Source organism: Apteryx mantelli, chromosome 3 (assembly GCF_036417845.1).
Source record: "Apteryx mantelli isolate bAptMan1 chromosome 3, bAptMan1.hap1, whole genome shotgun sequence".
Lineage (NCBI taxonomy): Eukaryota > Metazoa > Chordata > Aves > Apterygiformes > Apterygidae > Apteryx > Apteryx mantelli.
In genome coordinates, this window is record NC_089980.1 from 21,897,387 (window position 1) to 21,912,094 (window position 14,708).

Consider the following 14,708-nt stretch of genomic DNA (forward strand, 5'->3'; position numbering starts at 1 on the left):
CAAAGCGTAGCAGCTCAGAACCATTCATTGGCATTTCTGCATGAAGGGAGAAGAAGGAAGAAGGGATGAATTTGTTTTGCTGTCCTTCATGGATATTAGATGCTCCTAGCTGATTCCAGCCCACATCCATTCAGATTCAAAGCCATGATCCTGAGCTCCAGAGCCATGCAAGAGATCAAGTCCCAGCCACGTGAGTGATAATACATCCATTTTTACTTGCCAGTCTGCTGCACTCCTTTGGATCTGTGCAGTTTGTTAAGCCCAGGATGGCTGCAGGCACCCTTCTTTGGAAGGATTTGTGCAAAGAACTTTGCGAACGTGAACACCTTCAGAGCTTTCCTATCTGAAAAAACACTTTCACAATACACAGCCTGTACAGAATGATTATTCCCCAGTCTTGGTTTTCTTTGCCTAGGGGATGGACAATCCCATGAATGCTAAAAGCAAGTGTGAAAACATAATTCTCTTAAATAATACTTAAATACTGCTGTGGTAGGAATAGAAGAAAATCTCAATATAGAAGTTAGATGAAAATGATTGACCTATTTACATATCTACTGTACAGTAAAAGCTTATAAGTAATGTGAAATGGCTGTGCTTTATGTGCCTAGTTATACAAATCTAGAAGACTTTGATAGAAAATGTTCATTTTCACAAAAGCACTATTTACCAAACAATAAAAGCAGTTAAATTCAAAGAGAACATCACCTACATGATTGGCTTAAATATACTATGCAATTTCTCTTCTAAAATTTTGGCTTGAATGCTGTTTGACAGATTTCCAGCAAAATGCAATAAAATTAATTCTCTACTTGTGCATTGGGCAAGCTATGTAATTTACTCAGAGGAAGTCAAAGTTTTCATGAAGCATCTGATAACAGACTACCTTCATCAGTCACTGTCACATTCCCCTCTTGTGACTTCCGGTGAAGTCTCTGAATGATTCTGCTTTCCCTCCACCCAAAAGGCAACGTGAGTTTTGTTTAACCTCTTCAACCAGTAAGTCCTGTTCTTCTGTTAGCCTATCTGTTACTCATACAAATTCCCTTCAGAAAGGCCCTGTATATCCATTAGCAGTTGGAATGGTGCATTCAAATCCATGCGTCTAGCAACCACAGAAAAATGACAGATTTTTAAACTATTATCGCTGTAGGAGAATTCTTCGTCTGCAGGTGCAGAGATTTGCGTGAGTAATCTTTTCACAGTTCTAGTGCAAAATACACAATAAATCCCATGAATGTTAATGCAGACCTTTCACACCTGATGCTCTGATAGGCCAAAATTCCAAAACACATCTGCTATACTAGAGTCAAAATTACTGAATAAAGCATATATATAACAATGTATGTCTCTGGTGTCGCAGTTTAAGACACCGTACCCTTTATTTACCAATACAATGAGAATATTGCTTTTGTCAATCAAAATCAGTTTGTTTTCTGATAGTTACAGATAAAGTTTTGGGGAAATCATAATTCTGTTCCTATATTAGATGACAGATAAACCTTAGAACAGTATGATAAATTAGAGCTCAGAATGCACTTAAGGAAGGAGATTTACCTGTATGTTTTTGCAGGTGAAAGTGGTATTTCTCAGGGTGGCTAGGCAACTACTATGCATTCTGAAAATCTCTGCGTATTTCGAAAGTTTCAGAAAGTTAGCACAAATTAATGTATCTTATATAAACTTTATTACCAGCATCTTCTTCATAAGAAACAAATTGTGCTCTATCCTGACATCCAATCTGCAGGTTGGCAGTAGGGCAAGTTCTGCTCACTTCAGATTTTTTTCATCATCTGTCGGATGGATTCAGGACTTCTCTGCTCTAAGTGTTTTAGAGAGGAAACAGTGACATTCTACACATAATTCAATCTTAAAACAAGCTGTGCTTTCTATACCCTTTAAACTCAGTAATTCAGTTTTTGACAGTATTGTTTGCTCTTTCATAAGTTTACAAAGCTGTTTAGCACAGCTGCCATAACTTTAATATAGAATAGTAGTTGGGAATAAACCTTTTTTTTTTTTTACCACCTTACATGAGTTATCATGAAATGATGGAGTATATATACTGTAATGACATCGCCACGTTAAAAGTTTTTGAACTTTCAAAGTAAAAAACAATCACAACAACAAAAAAGCAAAAACCTTACCAATTTCAGCAGCAGGTAACAGGCTGAAGTACAGAATATATAATAAAGAGAATGTACCAGTTATATTTCGGGAATTTTACCAATATGAAGACTTACGACAGTCACTTTATCCAGAAATTCTCCAACATCAAATAGCGGTGTTAAAGCAATTGATAGCCAAGGTAACAGGCGCATGGATAAGACATGGTTTCTGTGACACCTATCCTCTTGACATAAAAAAAGTCAAGGGATGCTGCTTTAGTACTAAGGCATTCTGGATTATCATAACACATTAGAAAATCCTGTTTCCTGGCTTTAGAGAGTTGAGTTGCCTAACGGTGACTGTTAACTGCACCCAAGAAAATATTTTAGGGATGGCATGGTGTGGAGGGAAAAACCTGAGCTTGCTACACTGACATTGTGAAGGTTAAATATCGGGAAATCTGTTGTCAGAGAATGTGTCAGAAGATGCTGCTCATTGGAATTGCCCCCAGCAAAACAAGGAGCTTTCTGGGACTACGGAAACTTCTGCCAGAATTCATAGACAAGCACCCAGTATCGCAGATGAAACCCTGCTGACTGCCATGCAGTTAAACCACTAATTTAGTTGGTATCTTCTCCCTTCCTGCAACCTCCTTGCAGCTGTTCGTTGCAAAGGAACCAATGCAACGTTCACATGCTCAAGACAGGTACAGCACATTTAAACTAAGGAAACGCTTCTAGGAAAGAGTGAAAACGGATCGGAACTCAAGACAAAAATATGAACACCTCCTGGTTCTGAAGTGTCCAGAATTTACGCACTGGTTTTGTAGCTTCTTGCAAAAGTGAAAATTTGGTAGTTTTGTGTGATTAGTAGGATTAAAAGGTAAAGAAATTACCTTCCTGTTCTAGAAATAAGGGCAAATATCAGCAACTGAGCCCATATATGTTACTTTCTCCCTCTTCATTCATATTACACTGTCCAGATTTCAAATTGAGAAATAATATAAGTAAAGGTAAGTGCAATGGTGAAACAGTAGAAAAATTATGGCAGCTATAGTCTAGAGAAAATGGATTCACACCATTTTGATTAAAAATCCAAAGTGAGGGGATATGAGAGTGGGGGCAATCGGGTCACAAGGAATTCTCCTGGGAGCACACTCCCTCTCTTTGCAGCTCCTGGTCAGAGCCAGGGAGATCTCCATGCAGACAACTCCACGACACCACGCCGAGGCATGCCTGAGCCGAGGGAACACGTTTTGTGCAACGAGACTGGGAAGCCGCCACGTCAACAGAGAGCGACTTACTGAACTACGCTGGGTAGCTGTAGACTTCAGTGGTCCTCAAAAGGTTGAAGAGTTTGATTGATAAATGACAGTTTTGGTAAAGGAGTTTCATTTCATTTTGCTTTTTGGGAGCAACAATTCAGAAACTCAAGAGGCAAAGTAATTAATAATTGAGATTTTAAGGCTTGAATTCTTTTTGAATTATTCTCATAGCAAACTATATAATTTTCCTTCTTTTCTCAAATAAAACAACTTGTGGCTTCCCACTTCCATCTAGTCCAGCTTGCCTGTTAGTAAGAATGAAGCATGAAATGAAACACAGAGTTGAATATTTGACTTTGGAAATCTGCATGTGTTTTAGATGAAGACAGACACCGAACATTTTACTTAAATATAAATCCTAGAAACCTTTAGAAGGAACAGTTGTTATTGTTAATGGCAGCTCACAAGAAAAAGGCATGCATATGCCACCATATGTGTATACATGCTCCACAGCCTTCATCCACCTCTCCTGGCGAAGACTCACTGACACAAAGGCACTGATGCAATCAGCCATGCAGTTCTTCGTACGAGATTTCTTTTCACTCTTTTCCTAAGCCTCCCACTGTTATTTCAACCTTTCAAGTTTCTGGGAAACAGTGTCAGCTGCAGTTTTTACATAAAAACTAGATATTTTATGTACTCAGGTGCTCTTAAGTTTCCTAGGTCTAAGTGAGTACCAGCTCCGTCTCTTTGTTCTGGCAAGAGTTATTTAGAGAGATGAACCCCAGCTTCCCTAGCCCTTCCCAAGACCCCTCCTAAAAAATTAACAACCTGATAGCTTAAATCTACCCTTTTCTCACAGCTCCTACCTGCTGGGCACCCTGTACTCTCTCCAGGGACCAGGGCCAGAGCACGTACGTAGCATGAGGCTACGAACCTCCACATTAGAGATGCCAGGAGAGAAAGGGATCAGACAACAACGAACAAGTGCCCCTGCTTCCCACTGCCTCACTTGCTTCCCTCCTCAGCGCCCGTCCCAACGGCCCACAACCCGCTGCGATGTCCTCTGGCGCCCAGGTTTCCCTCCGCGTAATGCCGTCCTGCCCTCCTGCCAGCTCCCACCATCTCTCCGAGTACTTGTGAATTATTTTAATTCTGCCACTCACCCTGTTTTCTTTGCTCTGCTCCTGTCGACGTGCCGCTGCTTCAGACTGCCAGCTCTGCAGAGCAGGACGTGGGAATCTCCGGTTTTAAGCAGAGCCCACATTTTCTTTTGTTCTAAGTAAATTTTATCAGCAATTGAGTAGACATCTGATACCAGCAGACACATCAGAGGCTGACAGCTTGGCCCTGCTCTCTGAAGGAGCAGCTAAAACTGAACTCGGTGAAAAAGCAGCCTTTCAGCCCAAATTAATTATATACAAAGCAAGGAGTAAATAGGAGAATGATCCACTGGAAGCTGCTGAAGGAAGTCCAGCCAAGCCAGAAACCTGCCCCGGTAAACGTACTGCTGCCCTTGCCCTTCCTTTCTGACCAGGCCACAGTTGCCAATGGAGCAACACAACTAAACGCCAAGCCCCTGACTGGAAGACGCAGGAGGTTTCCTAACCCTTTTCCCCAAGCTTACATGCCCACAGGCAGCAGTCCTGATCTCTCTGTTTAAAATCATCCCGTAAAAAAAACAAACACCCGACAATTCCCTTAATTCTAATGGTTTTAACACAATTCTCCAATTAAAAATAAATAAATAAATAAATGAATGAATGTAATACTGATGTCTTCAGGGAGGACAATGGAAAAAAGTAGGCACCACATGGTAATTGAATCTTTCCGTTTTTCATGATACTCTGCAATTGTTCCTGTATCTAGAAGTTATATTGTTTAAATTTGTACAAAAGTTAAGAGTATAGGCTAGCACCCCATCCAGCAGGTGCTATAAGATGGTAATATTTATTTTATGTCTTTCATAACCACCTTTTAAAAATAATTCTCTTAAATCTTGCAGATCTTATAGAGATATCAGGTCATTATGCAGTCAGTCAATTGTCTATTGAAAATCTGATTCATTCACAACATCAAACAAACATTTGATCTGTTATAAAATTAAATAGGGGAGGAAAAGAGATACCCTAAACCTCCCCAATACCACCACTGTAACATACAACTTGTCTCTGTGCCTGTCTCTGTACCTTCCTTGGACAGGAATAAGCTTTGCATTTACCTCTTGAACAGCTCCAAGTATATTGTGGGCACATATCTAAAAATATCTAATTATTGATCATAATTCATTAACAGCAGTTAGTTCAGTGCAGATGCCCAACCTCTCTCCATCATGTGGCCTTGGGGAGAAATCTCAGAGAGAAACTCAGCCAGATTCTCCAGCTAGTAAGAGCAGCTGCTAAAGCTGCCAAAAGCAGATATTTAACTCAGAAATATTTCTGAAGTCTTGGTGTGCTTTCCTGTGTTGACTGGTCTTCTGGTCAACAGCTCATCTTTACTTTCGCTCCTTCCCACATCTCTTCAGCTCAGTTTCACTGCCCACTGGCACCATTTATGCTTCCCCCTGTCGCTTTCCCTTCCCTTTCATTTATTTTAATTCCTCATAACCAACTTTCCTTCTCCCTTTCCCACCTCCCTCCCACATTCAAAGTGACTGGGCCTTGCTGAAATTACTTGCTGACATCAACTGTTTGTGGGTTTTACCACAAACTTCTACCACTATCGGTCACTCCCGGCTACTTAGGTTACAAATGTGTCCGCATGTACTTCTACATTACTGAGAAAAGCTAATCTTCAGACATTGCTGAAATAAACAGTAGTAACAGCAATTAAAAACACCTTGATTCCAATCCCGCTATGATATCCTCACAGATTTGCTTAAATCATATATTTAAAAGAACGTATAAATTTTCATTACTTTTACTGTTTTGAAATCTCAGATTTCTTTTAATGTGATTGAGGGAAGAAAAACCCAAGCACATTTCTGAAGTTAAATCCTGCAATTAAAGTCAACCAGGCTTAAAATATGAAGTTGGTATTTTAAAGGCCTGCAAATAGGATTAAATCTACCTATATCTGTATAAACATTCATAAGGGGACCTCCATTCAGCTCTAAAGTTAAATAGTATGCATCTGTGAGTCACATGAACAGTAGCGTGAACTCGCTTTAATTTAGACCCAGAAGGTCTGGAGGTTGAAAAATAACACAGCAGACAGGTTCACCAAGACATACGTTAGGATCTTACACTTTTGGACCTCTGTTTCTGTTGGCTGCAGCTCTGTCTGATTGCTGCTGAGAGCTTGAGCACTCACCTACTTTACATCTTCAACACTCAAAAGACATAAAAAATCGACTTCTTTATTTAGGCTGCTTCTCAACCTGGCACATCCTATAAGGCACATTTCTGGGCCAGGCACTACCCCCCTGCCAGTGCTGGAAAATGACACTGTAGCAATGAATTAAATGATTCTTTTGCTCAACTGTTCCTATTTTTTTTAATATTAAAGTTCTACCTCTGAGTAGTCCTGGCCAATATTTTGTAAAATTCCCCACTAATATTCTGTGCAACATAACTCTGTTGTAAGCTACTTTTAAGAGGCACCTTTGCTCCCCTGCCTAAGCTATTTGTGCTGTAGGTCACCAGCCACTGGAGACAGAGCAGCTTTAGGCAAGGAGAAGCTCACCACCAACCTCCCTGAAGGCCACTGCAGAGCGGAGGCATTTCAGACACACCTCAGCCCCTTAACATCGCAAAGCCGAAACAGAAAACAAGAGCAAGAAAAGTTTGCCTTGGACTTTGATCATATGGATTTTGTTCTCCTGTCTGGGATTTTGGCTTTTTTCACTTTAACCAAGGAGAAAAGCTGCAGCAAGAATCAGTCTCCTGGTCTCTGTTCAGTTCCTACATTGCCCCTTGGGCAGCATGACACCACCGTTCTTTTTACACACGGCAAAATGCAAGACTCCAATCTAGCCTTACAGAAATGGCATCACATTCCCAAAGTGTATGAGGCTATGAACTATAGAATCACAGAATCACAGAATGGTTGAGGTTGGAAGGGACCTCTGGAGATCGTCTAAGTCCAACCCCTCTGTTCAAGCAGGGTCACCTAGAGCACGTTGCACAGGATCGCGTCCAGGCAGGTTTTGAATATCTCCAGAGAAGGAAACTCCACAACCTCTCTGGGCAACCTGTTCCAGTGCTCTGTCACCCTCACAGTGAAAAAGTTTTTCCTCATATTCAGATGGAATTTCCTGTGTTTCTGTTTGTGCCCGTTGCCTCTTGTCCTGTCACTGGGCACCACTGAAAAGAGTCTGCCCCCCCCCCATTCTTACACTAAGAAATAAAACTGAGCAACTGCTTAGTTGTGTGTATAGCCATGCAAAGGATACCACAGCCCCTATCCTATAGTCTTTACTGAGACGAGCCTATAGCAAAATGAGGATTCATCCTTAGAGAAGAAGAGCAAAAGTTTAGGAGTTAACAGTTCAGTGGAAGGAGTTTAAGAAAGAGAAGTCTAAATGTAGCTTGCAATAGCTAATGTGAAAACCGACAAAGAGCAATCTACCATAAAATCCTTTGCCAACGCAAATGAAAAGAAGTCACCAGGGCAGATAACATCTGGATATGTGTAATCTCAATTTAGTCAAAATCCCAATGTAAATAAGTCCACTGACAGCAGAGGGGTAGTTAAACATTCCACTAGATTTGGATAATTGAAACCATCTTCCATGAAAAAAAAAAACAACAACAAACCTTTCAATTATCAAACTCTCAGGAAGAAAGTGACAGCTATTGGAACACTTCCATTAAAATCCCAGTTCTTTACTGTGCAGACAAACATCCCTGCAAACAACTTTTCTGTTTATACAGGCAAGAAGCTGGTCGATGCCATAGCTCTCAAATGACTTAATACTTGCAAATACTTGTAATACACAATGTATTTTGATTTGACATATTTGGGTTAGACAGAGATACATTTCTGCTAATTCTTTAATGGGATTATTATTACCAGTGATACGAGTATTAAAAGCACATCGTATATTTGTAGCTGTGTAACGAGGCTCATCCTGCTAGGAGTCTGAAAAAAGTGGTAGCAGCCACTCTGGGAATGGTAACAATGCAGCAAGAGAATTCAGCCTCAAACAAATTTCATTTAAAGGCTCTATAGGATCAGTGGAAACGTATCATATTACACCAGCCTAATTATATATTGCGATAGTCACTCAGTCATTCCCTACGTCAACTTACTGCATTAGTATATTATCACTGATAATGAAGTTTTGACAGTCACCTGAAACATCTGCAACAAGTACCATCAAAGCCACTGAATACGGGATAGCATTAACAAAATGCTTTTTTTCCAGTGCCAACAACCTAAAATAGTTCTGGGGTAAATGTCACTTTTGAAATAACTGTAATCGTATACCAATCAACTTGTATGCCCATTGCTTGAATGCACATGAAACTGAATAATCTGTACATTTTAGTAGTATCCAGGTAATTTTTATGTAAGAAGACTGAAGCCAGCACCGCAGGTCAAAGTCAAATGCAGAACAGCAATAATAAGGTTAGAGACTACTAGCGGGTTATGAGAAGAAAAAAATCCAGTAAGTTCGGTTTCAAAAGAAAACAATTAAAAGAAAAACATCATTAGCGTATGCCCCAGCAAACCCTAATGGCAACTGCCTAATACACAGCGTCTAAAATTTTGTGCTCCTGGGGCTCACAAAGTGAAAAATCTTTAAAGCTTTTTAAAAATAGGTCAAAGCTCTCATCTCCATATAACAGTGACAGAAGCAGGTATTAAACTGCTTGATTTAAAAAGAAAGGATTATCAGAACACTTACTTGCACACAGTTGTACAGAAAAATTCACCTCAAACACAGTTCAGCAAAGCCACGTTAGAGAGAGTAAAACACACAGATAAACCTGCTAAACAACACAGACAACTTGAAAATAAGTTATGCCCACCCCCCCAAAAAATCAATCAATAGGAGAGATCACATATTTAAAAGGTAAAAACAAGCAAAACCAAGAAGCTCCCTCACAAAAAACCTGTTTAGCTTACATGAAAAGAAAAGTGTCCCAGGATGTTCGGTGATACTTCATTTTAAAGACATACCGCAGCCTGACTGAGAGAAGACCAACCGACTTGCTCGAGTCCCACCTTGCAGAAGGTAAAACAAACGTGACCTAAGCACCGCGTGAGGGCTGGAGACGAATTTCAAACATGGGGAAGCCCTAAGTTCTGATCTGCACAGCAACAATCACAAACCAGCGCCATTTAATAACGTAGCGCCCTGGACCGGACATTTCACTTTTCTTGTGCACAGCACGCCCCCATCTCTACGGACGTTTTCCCACGTGTAAAGATATAGGAGTTTAACTTCTAAGAGAGTCAGCTAAACAGGCTCTTTGGGCAATTAAGCACTTTGAAAATGTTACTCCATTGCCTTGCATTTTATATAAGCTCCCTTTGGACGTGTTGTGTATTACTCTATCAGTCAGATATCAGCGTGTTGTGTGCTACATTACACTTGAATGGCCTGGTTATCAGTCAAAGTCTTTGCGCTTAGATCCCATTTTTCTGTTGTTCTCTAATGCTGGGCTGCTTAAATGTTATCATCCAAAGCACAAATGTATTCACAGAAATAGGTCTAAAAGTGTTTGTTTCAATTATTCACAGTCCTGCAGCATTTTTGCAATGCAAGACTCATCAGCAGCAATGTATCTTGGCTACACTTAGGGAATGTTATGTTGATTTTAAGAAAATAAAACTGATTCTCAAGGTATTTCATTGTCCAAAATTGTACTGTCTATTAAAAAAGGAATGACTTATTTCTGCTGGAACATGAGGTTTCCAAATTGAAAAACTGAAACTGAAAACTAGCTCAGAATTATCTGATTAGTAGAAAGATGATCTCCTGAATCAAATTTTCACAAAGGTAACGTGCAGAGTCTATGCTTTTTTTCAGATACTGCAGTTCAGATCTTAGAAGTACATTAGTGCAAGTATTCATTGCAAGTTTTGTGTTAATGCAAAGGCTCGTGGAGATAGTTAACCTGCTCTGTCCTGTCATAATTCAGCCATCTGATAAACACTGCTGTTGAAGGAGGTCCCACAGAACCAACTTGAATATGCTGGGCATTTTATTGAAAACAAGCTTTTTCCACCACACACCCCTCTTGGGTCTCCATCTTCTAAAAATGCTCAGTGCCCTCCTTTGAATGCACAGTGTGAAAAAAAAAAAAGCTTAACAACTTTATCCAAAACATATGCTGCTCACTATGATGAGGAGATTCAAAATGCCAGAATAGGGACGTAACTTCTCACCACTGGAGCACCTCCTCTCCCTCTCTGAATTCTTCAGGAAAAAACAAAACAAAACACAGGTGCCACAGCTGAGATGCATTCATCTGGAGGTATTCATATACTGCAGAACTCATTAACATCACAGGGAGATTCTTCAATAGTAGCACTGTTCCACTTCAGAAATAACATTTCTGGGCAGTATTTATACTATGTTAAACTTAGATCCCCCGAGCAATGCGTTGAAGGTAATCACCAGTACATCTGTTTCTGTCATCTTTAAATTCATAGCCTAATTCAATTGCAAATAATTAGCTATTTATCACCATGAAGTTCACATTATAAAATTGGAAAGAGCCAACATGATCCTAACCATTTAACAAAAGATGCAGGCCTTAAAAGGAGGAAAGGGGAGAAAAACAAAATAAACCCTAGCAATGAATCCCCCAGTAAAGCAAATAAAATCAGTTCTGCTTGTCCATCACACCACTGCACAACCCAAATCCCTGCATTTTTGCACAAACTTACAGAATATATCACTACACATAGCAGTAAAGTCCATCTATCATTTATACAGCCTGAAGAGGAGAATTATTTAGTCAAAACAACATGAGTACGCAGTGCTTGTAATGCTCTTGTGACCTCAGTTTCTAACACCTACTTTGGAACATTACTATAACTCAAGAACTTTTTTCACTTGCAAGGACATCTTAATTATCCCACCCGTGACATGAATGTTTTTGGAAGATAAAGTCTGTAATTAACTTGATGCCAAACAATATGTTTACTGTCCCTGAAGGTCATTCTCATATAAAGACATAAGGACACTTAACTTTGGGAGATGTGTATTGTAACTGCCGTCAAACATTAACTAAGTGGTCATTCATTATCTATAGCAGCAGCAAACTAGAGTATGAAGATATTCCAAGCACTATAAAATGGTTGTGTCAAAATAAACCTCTACTGAGTCTTCCAAAAATTAAGTGCAACTAGAGACATTATGTTTGACGCATTGTAACAGGATTTGTTAGAAATTCCACTTACTCACCAGTAGTCAGTCGGTAGTGGGAGAATTTGCTCAAGACAGTCAAACAAGATTGTTTCTATACTATAAAAATCTGTCCTTGCTGATTGCCTTTGTCAGGGGAAATGAAATTTTAAAACTGTTTTTCAAGATTTCGCACACATAGCTGTAAGGACTCCTTGCCTCATTTAGCACTGAATTTATGCTATAAATTTGCACACACCAGTTTGACTCAGAAATCTGGAATGTGCAAACAGGTTGGGGGGCAATGAAATAACAAGGGATTTCATTAGCCATGAAGGGGCAGCTTAGCACTCCAGGGCAGTGCAGGCCTGCTGCTTTTTTCTGCTTGCTTTTTCTCCTGGACACTTCAGATCCTGGATATTTCAGACTGCATCTCCAAATCCATGAAGCAGTGAGTCTTGGACTCAAGTTCCCATCATTATTCTGTTTTTCAACAGGCAACCTGAAAGAGACTTGCCCTAACTTTGACTTACACTCTGCTTACAGCCAGAGGTGCATGGAGAGAGCGGAGGGCAAGGAAAAGCAGCTAATAAAATCGAGGAGGGATAAAACAGTCTTGATCAGTAATGCACACTCTTCTCCTCCTAGGCTCACAGCACACACTCTCCCACATACAGGGGGACAGGTAACAACTGAGAACGCACTCTTCACTCAAAGTGTCACACGATACAGGAAGTCCTTGTGAAGAAAAAGCATATGGAAGAACCCACCACATCACAAACAAGAGCAAAACAAGAAAAAGAAAATATGCTCAGAACAGAAAAACAGAAAAGATGGGAACGATGAATATTCAAATGAGTGGGGGAAAAATACGGAAAGGAGAATAGCGAGATTTTAGGGAGGAAAAGAAATAAGAAATCAGAAGTGCCAGAAACAAAGAACATAAGAACTGGAGAAGGAAGAGCGGTCTGGAGACATTCATGTGCAGGTGTAGGCATTAGCATCGTTATGAACCAGCCAGCAAGAGAGCTCTGTTGGCACACCACACGCCATAAAAAGAAGACATTCTGTACTTGTGCCCCTCATGCAAAGTTGGTTGATTCTTGGTCTTTTTTGCTTGAAAAACTCATATATGGCAATGTTTCAGAAACTGCAATAGCTTGTTCATGTTGAAACATGGACTATTTGCTGTTTTTCCATTCAGAATAGATTAGATTTCAAATTCCCCCACTTCGTTACCAAAAGCATTTTGATCAGCTGGAAACACTTTTCAATCCATCTTGCCAACATTTGACCTATGCTAGTTTCCTCTGGAAGGTGAAACCAGTCTGGATCAGGCATGGATAAGCAATTCTCCACTGAAAGCATGCCAAATAGACACGCAGCCTTCTGCAAGTTAAAAAGCAGCAAATGTGATCCTTGGGAATGGACATGTAGTCAGAGCTGCTCATATGGAAGCAAATAACACGAATCTAAGTCGCTCTGCAGTTTCTTTTGGAGAAGAGCGGACAGAACACACATGCTATCCATTTTCTGAAATAATATTGGAGAGTGCTGTTTATATGTTGTCTATAGACCCTCTAATTTAAAGAGTGCAGCATATTAAAGTAATTGAAAAAGGCATTTGTTCCTGCAGCACAAAATGAAGAGTCTGATTACTAGACAAAATAATTGATGCACTGTTACACTATACACATTTGCCTGAATACTATGCTGTAATCAGCTATTATATAAGAGAAGACTTAAGTTAATCTCAGCCCAGAAACATGAAGCCCTGTTCCTTCCCTGCTGCCAGCCATGAGCTGGTTTGTGGATGGGCTCTCCCCTTGGTATGTGGCAGGGAAGGCAGAGACCTGCCACTACGGCTGGCTGACGTCTTGTGGCACCACCGCAGCATTAGCTGTACCATCCCACGGAGAGAAGTATACCTGTAGCTGCTAAAGCCCTTCTTCACCTTCTCCCCATCCCTCACCTTCACCATCCCTCCACATTTTCTTTTGTTTTTTTAAACAGGTCATCACAAGTCCAGCTCTGACGTGTCTTTAATTTCCCAAATGATCTGCTGACTTACTTGTGGTTTAACGGGAACGAAAGCTTCCCGCAGACTGGTTACACCCACCAGAGACTACAGATGCCTTGTTGCAGCAGAAGGAAGCGAATCGGCGCTGAAGGCATTTTTCCCAGCACCACCACTCTCCATCCTCTGTGTGAACTCGCTGACAACATTTTCCCCTTATCTTCTTCTATAGTCTCAAGTAAAATGAAAAGGTTAAACTTGAAGGCTAGCACACGACCTTTGGGTTAGATATCCACTTCTTTAAAAAGCCCCACATACAGCAAAATATTTTTAAAATCACAGAAACAGGAAGGGTTAAGGGCTAAATTTGCTACCTGAGGTGAATTGTGCACAAAGTCTAATACCGCTTCCCAGAGAAATACTTCGTAAGATGCTTCCCAAACTCACTACTGTAAGCCACCTCTGGAACCAAAAATTTGTTCCAGTACCCAACAACATGTCGCAGGTGCAAATCTACACACTTTGAAACACCATACTCTCTTACTTTGTTCTTCATACAATAATATAGAGGTACTAAAACTGGAACAGGTAAATATTTTCAGCTTTATTTTTTCAACTTCAGTATTTTCAACTTCAGCATCTGCCTGCTCAATCCTCTTTCACATACCCACATTTCTTTTTCTTGCCCAAACAGAGGATATCTGGACCTACAAGCAGATGGCTAGAAGTGCAGTATTGCTGTGAAACCCTCTAATTAAATATCCTGCTGTGAATCAAATCCACTGGGATCATACAATACCACTCAATTTTACTCACAGTAAGAGCCACAGGTAAAGTTTCAGATGAAAGAAGAGTGTTACTAAATATTCAGTTTATAAATATAAACATATTTTATAAATATAAATACTCAGTTTATAAATGTCCACCGGATGATGGACTGGCTCGCACACTCCATGTACAGTCACCCCTGGCTCACCAGTGCTTGTTGCTCCACGTTGAAGCCTACTGAATGGAGC

At 40.2% G+C, this 14,708-nt stretch overlaps 1 protein-coding gene across 1 annotated transcript in view; it reads right to left on the reverse strand.

Moving 5' to 3' along the window:
* Positions 1–14,708, reverse strand: part of MACROD2 (mono-ADP ribosylhydrolase 2) — a 903,624-nt gene that overhangs the window by 456,020 nt on the left and 432,896 nt on the right. The window lies entirely within an intron of this gene.